Here is a 10,676-nt window from a genome sequence, read left to right as displayed (position 1 = left end):
TAGGAGGATGAGGTGAAGTCTCTGTTTTAAGCTGATGACCTTGTTTTACTGTCTCCTACTGAACTACAGCAACAGTTGGACAAAGTATAAAAGTACTGTCAGAACTGGGCTCTGGTAGTAAATATGAGTTTAATGTCATGATTTTTTTCAAAAACGCCCCAGATGTCAGGAGGACAAATACCAGTTTACCATAAATAATCATATAATGGAGTTATACCTACCTTGGTATAACCATAACAGCATCAGGGAGTTTCAACATGGTAGTGAATGCATTAAAATAAAAAGCTCGGAAGAGCTCTACATTCAATAAAGAGAAAACTTTATTCCAAATTCCAATTAATTCTGGCTTAAAATACAGATCCTAATCAAGTACAGGCTCAGTGACCACAAATTGTTGAAAAAGGACTACACAAAAAATAATAACCAAAAAAAACAGAATATGTGGTGACTGTTCAACAGGTGAGGTTGAGACAGAGATGTACTTCCTCCCTACAGTATAAAACACTCAATGAAAAAAGGAACATTTACTTTAACAAGTTCAATTCTGTAATTTCAGATAATGACCTCTCAAAATTAAAAATACTTCTAGGAGAAGAATACAGGGCATATCTTGCTGCCCATTATGTATCAACATGCCACAACCTGAGGGACAGTGAATGACCTAGACACACACACAGAGTGTGATGTGATCTGTTAAAATGTAATTGGGGAGATGGTTACTGAGTGAATTACTCTGTTCCTACATATAATCCATGACATTACTGTTAATTAGGGATTCATTTCAACACAACGGTACACCTTCATCCTTCCCTAAACATAAACCCTTCATCAGCACTCACACACACAAATACATGCATAGGATATACTGTATATATATAATTAATATATATAAATGTAGGGCAGCATGGTGCAGTGGTCAGCACTCATAGCAAGAGCGTTCTGGATTCAAACCCACAGGACGGCTGGGGCCTTTCTGTGTGGAGTTTGCATGCATGGGCTCTCTCCAGGTACTTCAGCTTCCTCCCACACCAAAAAGATGCAGGTTAGGTTAACAGGTGACACTAAATTGCCCGTAGGTGTGAATGTGAGTGTGAATGGTTGTTTGTCTCTATACTATATGTTAGCCCTGTGATTGACTGGCAACCTGTCCAGGGTGTAGCCCGCTTCTCGCCCAATGTCAGCTGAGATTGGCTCCAGCTCCCCCGCGATCTCTACAGGATAAGCAGTAAAGAAAATGGATGGATGGTTAATGTTGTGTTAATGTTCATATTACTGTAATGTGTACTGTCCAAATATTTGCACAAATTGTACTTTGATGCTTTGGCAACATTGTTCTTGAAACCGTCATGCTAATAAAGCCCTTCTGAACTGCGTTGGACAGTGTTGTGTGCACAAGCTGCAGCAAGACAGCGAGCTTTTAGTTTGATTACTGTGCTGTACCTCCATATCTCTATGAATCACCTCCTTCTTTCCTGCCTATTTAGAAGCCAAACACAGACATACTGTATAATGAATCTATTTTAGGAACACCGACAGCACTCAAAACCTTTTCATTTTTCTCTGAGGTGGTACACAATTTTGTTAGACCCTAAAACCAAATAAAGGCCCTTTCAATAATAAAGGCTTTTAAAGCTGAGAGAATGAGTAGCTGGAGACAAACAGCAAGAGGAGGCTTTCAGTATATTAGCTTCTCAAATCAAATCACCTGAAGGGAAGACAGAACCAGCATTTAACATAGTATGAAGCCCTGGACACAGAAGAATAAAGTGAATGCTCTGTTTGAATCTGTCCTCCCTTTATAGATTTTAATGGCCTATGGTAAAGTGAAGTGTGTTAACACTTGATAAATACATTAGCAAGGGACTATTTTTTAAAGTACAGAGAGGGCTTAGCAAATCTACCTTTTCACTTTCCATTACTGTTGTAAATTGCACAGAATGAAATCAAAACCTCTGGCACACTTAGTCCGTCACCAGTTATCAAATTATTAGAAAAAGGTTAATCTGAAAAACTAAGGGCAATTAAAAAGGAACAGACTGATATTTAGCAGTCACTATGCAAAGCCAACACATCACCTCACAATGACGTCCAGGTTGCTGATTTGGATATACTGTATATGTACAGCTGATTTATAGTTGTTGAAGAAGTAGCTTTGTCCAGATTGATGTCCTGCTTCCGTCATGACTGGCTGGAAGGCTGAGATCACTCAATACTAATCAACAGGCTGGACACGAGCTGGTCTTTATCACTTTGTCCCCTTTATATGACTCCCAACCTTGGCTGCGCGACCAGTTGCCTGATTTCTCATTTTGTTGCACTGCGACTGACAGTGAGCGGCTCTGATTGAGGGGATCCATTAGGGATCAGCCTGAGGAAAGCCTGTTTGATGGATGAGACCAGCAGTCACCTTCAGAGCTTGCTAACAACACCTGTATCCTCTCTGTCACACACACAGACACACACACACACACACACACCATGCACACTTTTGCTGACATATAACAATTCACACATATTGTACTGTGTAGTGAGTAAGAGACAGAAGGGAAGGAGGTTTAAAAAGATGAAAATCTATACTGGCTTATCAGCAGTGACTGCTCAGCTGAACTTGTACCCGAAACTAATAGTAACACTGGCGCAAAAGCAAAACCTTTGTAGTTGAAGCCAGATTTTCAGTTTAAAGACACTAGGGCTGCAACTAACAATTATTTTCATTATTGATGAACCTGTAGATTAATCGATTGGTCATTTGGTCTATAAAATATCAGAAAATGGTGAAAAACGTTAACCACTGTTTCCGACAGCCCAAGGTAAAGTCCTCAAATGTCTTCTTTGTCCCAAACAATGGTCCATAACCCAAAGATTTTCAGTTTACTATCATAGAGGACTAAAAAACCAGAAGATATTCACATTTAAGAAGCTGGAACCAGAGAAATTTAATTAATCAACTAATCATTGCAGCTCTGAAAGATAAATGTTAATTCAATATAGGTTTTTTAAGAGAAATCGGGCAACATAAAATAAAGGTGAAAAAAAGTTTTCTGTTTTCATATCTTATTATCAAAAAACCCTCCAGACTATCTGTCAAGAAAAACCTAAGAATGAGAGAGTACAGCAAAAATTTGAACACAGCATTTTTTCTGTGCTACTCTGAAGTTTCACAAAAAATTTCAGAGACAGGACCAAAAAGTAGACTAAGTAAAGAATAAGACAAGTAGAGAGAGTTTACCTCCACTACTTCACCTGTTAATAGCTGCATCAACATATTCAACATATCCAATGAGGACTCAACACACACTGCTGATGGTCAGCCTCTAAAGAGCCTGAACCTCCAGAAATAGCTTTAAAATATGTTACAGTTACTATACAAATAATTGCAATCAAACATGCAGTTACAGAATAAACTGAAATAGTAAATGATAATATAACTCTTCAATTAAATAACTATGGAATTTTATATTAAAATATTTATGAAACCTTGTTGAATGCAAACTAAGATCATTATAAATCTAAAGTATGACTATGTTACACTATTGATGTCTTCTGGCATGTCTTTTGGTCTACTTTAGGGTGTTACCTCCAAGGCCAGATCACAGATACAGGCCAACAAGTGAAGAAAAAAATTTAATGTACCATTTCAAATGGGACTTCCGCAAGACACAGTAGTTACAGGCAAGAAAATACGGGATAAATCACCTGCAGCATGTAACAGACAGGAATAAGAAGATTGTGGTGTTATCATAGACTGTATAAAATAATTGACATTGGCTTGTGGATTTGCGTTTTCAAGCCTCGAGTTTAGCATTTTGACTGTCGCCATCTTGGATTCTTGGAGCCAGAGGTGATGAGAAGTGACCATATTTGAACGAGAGGGTGGTGCTGACCCTAACACTAGCTGTTAGCTTAGTTAACACGGTGTATTTGCATTCTATGGTTAACTGTGATAATGCTAATGCTAATTTTCGCTAGCGAAAAACAGGCTTAAAACCATAAAAACAAAATTTCCTTACCGGAAAAACTGAGCATCCGACTCCTTAGAGGGTCATTTAGTACAGCCACACGCCGAACAAGAGTTTTTAGGCGACCAAAATATTAAAATTAACTCTCATGAACTGAAAACACATCCTGAGGTCCTGGGGTGACGCCATGTTTACGTTACTAACCGACGTTGTCGCCGTGGTAGCGACTTGTCAATCACAACGTAGCCACGCCCTAAAGCATACCCTGCTTTATCGTCAAATATAAGTTAAATGGGACCATAAATTACAAAATGAACATGCTTTATTGAAGAAGACTTGAAAGTAGCAATTGAGACCATAAACTCATTAGGAAAGTGTTTACTGAGATAATAAATTAAGTGAGAAGTAGGGTCATTTTCTCATAGACTTCCATACAAACGACCTTCTTTTTGGAGCCAGTGGAGTCGCCCCCTGATGGCCATTAGAGAGAATGAAGGTTTAAGGCACTTCCGCATTGGCTTCACTTTTCAGACCCGGAACTACCCGATTGGGTGCTACTGGAATGGAATTTGCCCTTAGTTGTGCACATGATGGTCATCTTCATACAGCATCAAGCAATTATACAAGAGTTTACTTTATTTTCAAAAACAGCTGTTGAATAATAAAATAAGTCACTTATATATTCAAAGCAATCTTTCCTCCTATATATTTCTACCTCGAATTGCAGTTTTATCCACTCAGCAATATATGGTGTGTATGTGAGTGTAGGTGTACTGTACATGTATACACATACTGTATGTGTGCGAGTCTCCAGTGCTGATGTGAATAGTCTTCTGTGCCTAACAGGCTAATTGCTCTCAGCAGTATTATCTCATTAGGGCCCATCAGCATTTGACATTTAAATACAGAGCTGCTAAAAGCCTCTCTGCTTATTTAACATTAACATTACCATCCATCACATCCTGCACAGAGGCAGGGCAGGCACAGGCCGTGGTCTGGTTAGCTCCTTTACTTCCATCTCCCAGCTCTTGAAACCTCTGGGTAATTTTTTTTTCTTAAATCACCAATTGATGCATTTAATAGGAATAATAATGGTAATGTTAATAGCCACAGTGTAAGAGTGTTGCTAAAAGGGAGAGGGCAATCATATCATGTGTACAGTCAAAGGACACAGTATAAAAAAAGGAGGGAATGCTGTGATGAGTGAAGGTAAGCAGGAAGGTGAAATAGAAGATGAGAGATGGAAAGAGAGTGAAGAGAGGAAAGGCATGGGAGAGGGTGAAACAGAGAGAGGGAGGTCAGCAGAGCAGTGTTAGAAAGGGAAGGTAGAGCCTGATGGGCACCAAATGAACAAATTATGACGGGCTCCATTTTGCAGGATGGGGTCACCCCCCCCCCCACCCCTCTATCTCACCCTCCTCTCTCCTCCACTCCTCCTCTCTTCTCTTCTCTCTCTGACAGTTCAATTTCCCCCTCTCGCCTCCCTGCTCCTGCCTGCTAATTGTGAGTGAAGCCTTATCATTGGGCCCCCCATCCACCCTCGCTGCGAGGTATCGCAGTGTCTGAGAGAGGAGACTGGAATGTCAAAATGTTATCCGAGACAGCAAACAGCCAGAGAGACGGAGGTCACACACAATAAGACCGGACGTTCATCTGAATGCACAAGCACGGGCACGTCACCTCTGCGCAGGATGCACAGACAAAAAGATCAGAAAATGTTGCAATACAGTTCTGTGTAGAAAATATAATTTATAAATTCAGCGGTTAAATTCCATTTTTGATCTCTACTTTAAATGTGTGAAAGAAAATGATCTCCACATGCTCTGTCTAGTTTTCTGCCTCTTGTCAGTGATCTGAAAGATTGGCTGCAGCGAAGGATAACTGAGTGCCAGGTGTCAATCATTAGAAAACATCTCCTTTACACTCGGGGCAATACAACTGTGATCCAATAGATTCTGTTTCGAAAACATATTGGATTTTGAGACTGAGAAATCAAACTGATGCATTCACGGCAGGAGCGAATACTTGGAGCTGGATTGATTCATATGCTTTTTTTATATGCCTCAATGGTGGATATACTGATGTCTCATTGGGTAAAATACACAAAATCACACACACACACTCCTCTACTCCAATCTTGGCTGAGAGCACTTGACTCTCGTGTGCAAAGTGGAGCTGAGGCATGTTATTTACAGACTAGAGGAGGCCAGGTTTAAATGACACCTGAGGATAAAGCTCGTCTCACACCAGTGCTCAGATCTCTGTCTCTACTTTGTCATTTGAAATTGAAGCATTGCCGAAGAGCATTTGCTCATGGTTTCCTTTTTAGCTGCACTGTTCCCTCTGTTCGGATGAAACAGAGACAGATAGACAAACAAGCTGAGAGATATGAGGCAATCTTTACTGAGGGGAGCAGCTGGCTGTTGGATAGGCTGGGGTTTAAGGTGCTTTAGTGGTCAGCTGATAGGGCTGATCTTAGGTCAGAATAATCTGAATGCAGGAGGAACTATGAGGAGCGACACAGGACAGAATCACTGACCCCAGACGTCCCCCATCACAGAAAGCCAGATAGAGGGTCAGAACGGGATAGAGGGGAGAGGATTCAGAGCAAGAAGTGGAGAGAGATCGCTCATCTATATTCCAACACTGGTAATGAAGGTTAATTCATTGGTTAAGGATTAACAAGGTGCAAGAGTATGATAGGCAAGCAGTTGCCTTCTCAAATATAAGTTTAAATCAACCCCATTATGCATGATGTAATTTCAGCTCCAGAGCCCCGCCTAGTGGGAAAGTAATTACACTGTGACTTACAGGGACTCCTTTAAGTAAAACTCCAAAACCTGCAGTGCACTGACACTGAGTGTTTGAATGTAAACAAGAGCAGGTCCATTCACAAGTCACATTTTCATTGTCTCCTTCTTTAAGAATCAATCTCCCTCTTCATAAATCAAAAATCTCATATGGTGCAGTTCAGTCAGTGTAAAGGCTGTCAGTTTGACAGTTTAACCCTGCTGAAGTTTTCACAGTAAATGGTGTCTGGGGATCTTTACATATCAAACACTAAGTGTGCTACCTGCGAAGGTTGGGCAAATTAACAGCATCAGCTTATGATTTTTTTATCATACAGTTGTTGCTTTTACTGTCTCCACCCTCATATTCATATAAGCTTGACTGGGCACAGCAGGGTGTAAAAGATTCAAGGTGGCATGCAGGTTACATACAGGTTACGATTTATTAACAACTGCAGTTCATGATCAGCAGGTTTAATTGATTTTTGAATATGAAATTTGTTTTTAAATGTAGATGCTATGTTGTTAATTTTTAAGTAATGTAGCACTGAATGTGACAAATTTTAGTTTTTAAATGTTGACATTAGTATTCATTTTTGACATTTGTATGCAATGGCCACATTTGCCATATATTATGCTTGTGATACTGAATTAAGTGACATTTTCTTTACAAGAGAAGAGTATAAAGTTGAAATTATTGCATCTACACAATTTAGAAACTATCCTTTACCAGAGACAGGAATCAAGAAATTCAGAGAATTTTAATGTTCTAGAGAAAATACATATATATACACTGCCAGTCAAAAGTTTGGACACACCTTCTCATTCCCTTGAGAAGATGAAGAATGAACTTACTCAACGTTAAAATAAAAAAAAGTGATTAGGTGCATCTTATTCACACCAAAAACAATATAGAGTCTTAGAAATGGAGGATAAAGGTTTGTTTTTGCTGACGACAAATGTCACAGTAGAGCAAGAGTTTTACAATGATATGTAATACTAATTTTCAAATATCAAAAATGTCACATATTCACATAAAACCCAGTTCTAGTATTCAAAGACAAATTTGTATCTTTTATTTTTCTATGATGTAGAAAGTTTTCTATGATCTACTAAAAGTCAATTGTATAAAATAAGCTGTTATAGCTAAATTAAAGTCATTGCTCCTAGGGCTTAGAATTTGTACACATGTATATCAGAACAACCCAAGGAGATAAAAGAAATTAAGCTACTCTGCTCTTTTGGACAGCAAAGTAAAGCTCTTGTATTAAAACCAGTAGAGTTTAGCTTTATGAGGTCTAAAAATTCTTTTACAGGCTGACAAAATTAAGAAATTAATCTGCACATTCAGTTAATAACTGGGTTTGATCTCTGTGTGTGAGAAATAAGATGGACCTGACCTCCAAGGCAAGCCCAGACTAACTAATGACGGTCAGAGCTAAGCTAATATTTCATCATCAGCTAGCCAGTGTTGGAATGATCTTGATGCTATTAGCAGACTAATGGCTAAATACTCCGGCGCTGCTTAAGAGGAGCCAGCCACTGACACACTTAGCATCCGTTGGCTCGTTTAGTGTGAACATAAATGAGCATGTGAAATGGAGACATGAGAGAGATGGGCACACCAGTGACCCCTACATATACAGACACATATACAGACAGACATATACACTTACAGCACCACACACACACACACACACACACACACACACAAGCACGGACATGGTGACCCCTACATGGTTGATGAGATAGGGGCTGATATGCGAGTCAGACGGAGCCACATTTGTAAAAAGAGATAGCCAATTACGGCAGCCCAGGCTGGGGGATAATAGCCTGCCTGTCAGGGTCTGTGTGCAGTATATGCAAGTGCATGTATGTGTATGTGCCTGTGCCTGAGCACGTAGTACCCAAGAGTGAATATCGGGTTCCTATTCTCATCTATTTGCCCTATATCTCCATTGCTTAGATATTAATTTCAGAGCAGTGCTGCAGCACAGGGCCCAGGTCGTTAGAGTGATTCATCTGGGCTTCATCCAAAACGGGCATGAAAAAGACAGAAAGAGTAGGCCATGTCTACCAAAATGGGAGGCATATTTCCGTAAGATTTCAGCACCATGGAATAATGGGGAGGTTTTTATCCATAATATTCTCTATCCCTGCTCTATATTACAAATGATGTGCGATACTGGGTGAAGCAGAACATAGAGGATAAAGCGACTGGTGAAATATAAGGAACATATTCCAGAGCATGATCACAGAATAGAAACCATATTAGTGATGGTATATTATCACCTAGAGGTGCAATGATTAGCCGATTACTTGATGGAGAGCAACTATTTTGATAATCAATTAATTGGTTTGAGTCGTTTTTTTAAAGAAAAAATACTAAAATTCTCTTGTTTCAGCTTCTTAAATGTGAATATTTTCTGGTTTCTTTAGTCCTGTATGACAGTAAACTGAATATTTTTAGGTTATGGACTGGTGGTCGGGATAAAACAAGACACTCGCAGTTGGCTTTTGGAAACAGAGATCAACATTTTTCACCATTTACTGACATTTTATACGACTAATCAATTAATCGAGACAATAATCAGCAGATGAATCGATATTTAAAATAATTGTTAGTTGCAGCTCTATTGTAGTATATGACATTTCAAACTTCTCAACGATGTAAATCCTGTATCACTGTATGTGCCAAGCCATGGACCTCTGTCACAGAGACATAGAGACAGACATTCGTTTGAAAGCTCAAACATCAGTGCTTGTCCTGTACTTTCCACAGACACATGATCTCCTCAAGGACTCGGCCCTGTCAGCCACAGTGGCCAGCCATCTGAAACAGACGCATGATAGACTATCAGAGGAAGGGAAACTGTTCAAGGGAATTGTGTGGATTTAGTGGTCTAGTGCTGACACATGGCTTTGAGCATGGTAGAAAAGCACTTTAACTCTTCAGTGCTTTTATCGCGTGTACACACACCATAAAACATGGGTCTATGTCGTGGCATGGCTCACACATACAGTAACACACAGACAATGCATATGGAAAATGCTTGCTCAGAAACAGCCAAAAAAAAAAAAAAAACCCTAAATATTTTCATGTTGTGGCGAGATGTGTCTGATTTTCTTTTAACAAAAGCATTTTTGGAAGTGTCCCCTGCTGTGGCTTCATATCTACAGAAGGATATTAATGAAAAGAGGTTGACAACAGCCTGGAAAGATTGTCCAAATGCGCTTGTAAAACTGCTGGGTGTAATTTTGAGTCACTGAACAAACTGTTTAAAGTTCATATCACGGGCGACATAGCTCGGCCACTTCAGTAGCTTTACACTTCCCTGAATGTCTGCAGAGAGGTTCAAGCAGTCATTTGTTCCAAGTGTGATGAGACAGGATTGAACATAATGGAGTTTTACCTGACCTATTCTCAAAGTGTGTCCGCTCTTTTTTTCTCTGTGAGCAGCCCGATTCTGCTTTGTTATCTGCATTTGTGGTTTTTCCAGCTGTAAACACATTTCCAATGGTGGCACACAAAGTCAGAGATTCATGCATGCTCCAATAGCAGACTCATACAGACTAGTGTATTCATAAATGCATTGTCCCTGCAGTTGCCATCTTATCATTTCCATAAAATCAAATCAACAAGAAGGTAAAAAATGAAAACCCCACAGAATTGAAACACACCACAACAAAACTGTTGTGGCACTGCTTTTTATAGGATTATTTGATTGAATTTAAAGCAGTTCTCTATAAAAATTGATTAACTGGAAATAAATTATTTTTCAAGGACTGGCAGCATACAAGCACATGAATTTTAAATCTATTCTGAAGCCGTTTGCTCATGTTGTTCATATTTATTTGTATTGTGACACTGGAGAAAAATGGAACTGTGGCGACGATATGGTGGATTATAAAAGTTTTGAGGAGTTTA

General features: G+C 39.3%; 1 long non-coding RNA gene across 1 annotated transcript; it reads right to left on the bottom strand.

The window, feature by feature from the left end:
* Positions 1 to 302: 302 nt before the first annotated feature.
* On the bottom strand, positions 303 to 4,171 carry LOC122970898. Its single transcript, XR_006399346.1, has 3 exons — positions 4,011 to 4,171; positions 2,076 to 2,379; positions 303 to 1,211 (listed from the first exon to the last, which is right to left on the bottom strand). It is a non-coding gene; the product is annotated as an uncharacterized LOC122970898 (long non-coding RNA).
* Positions 4,172 to 10,676: the final 6,505 nt, after the last annotated feature.

This window comes from Thunnus albacares, chromosome 2 (genome assembly GCF_914725855.1).
Source record: "Thunnus albacares chromosome 2, fThuAlb1.1, whole genome shotgun sequence".
Lineage (NCBI taxonomy): Eukaryota > Metazoa > Chordata > Actinopteri > Scombriformes > Scombridae > Thunnus > Thunnus albacares.
Note: the sequence above shows the minus strand (reverse complement) of the source record. Positions and strands in the feature narration are given on the sequence as shown.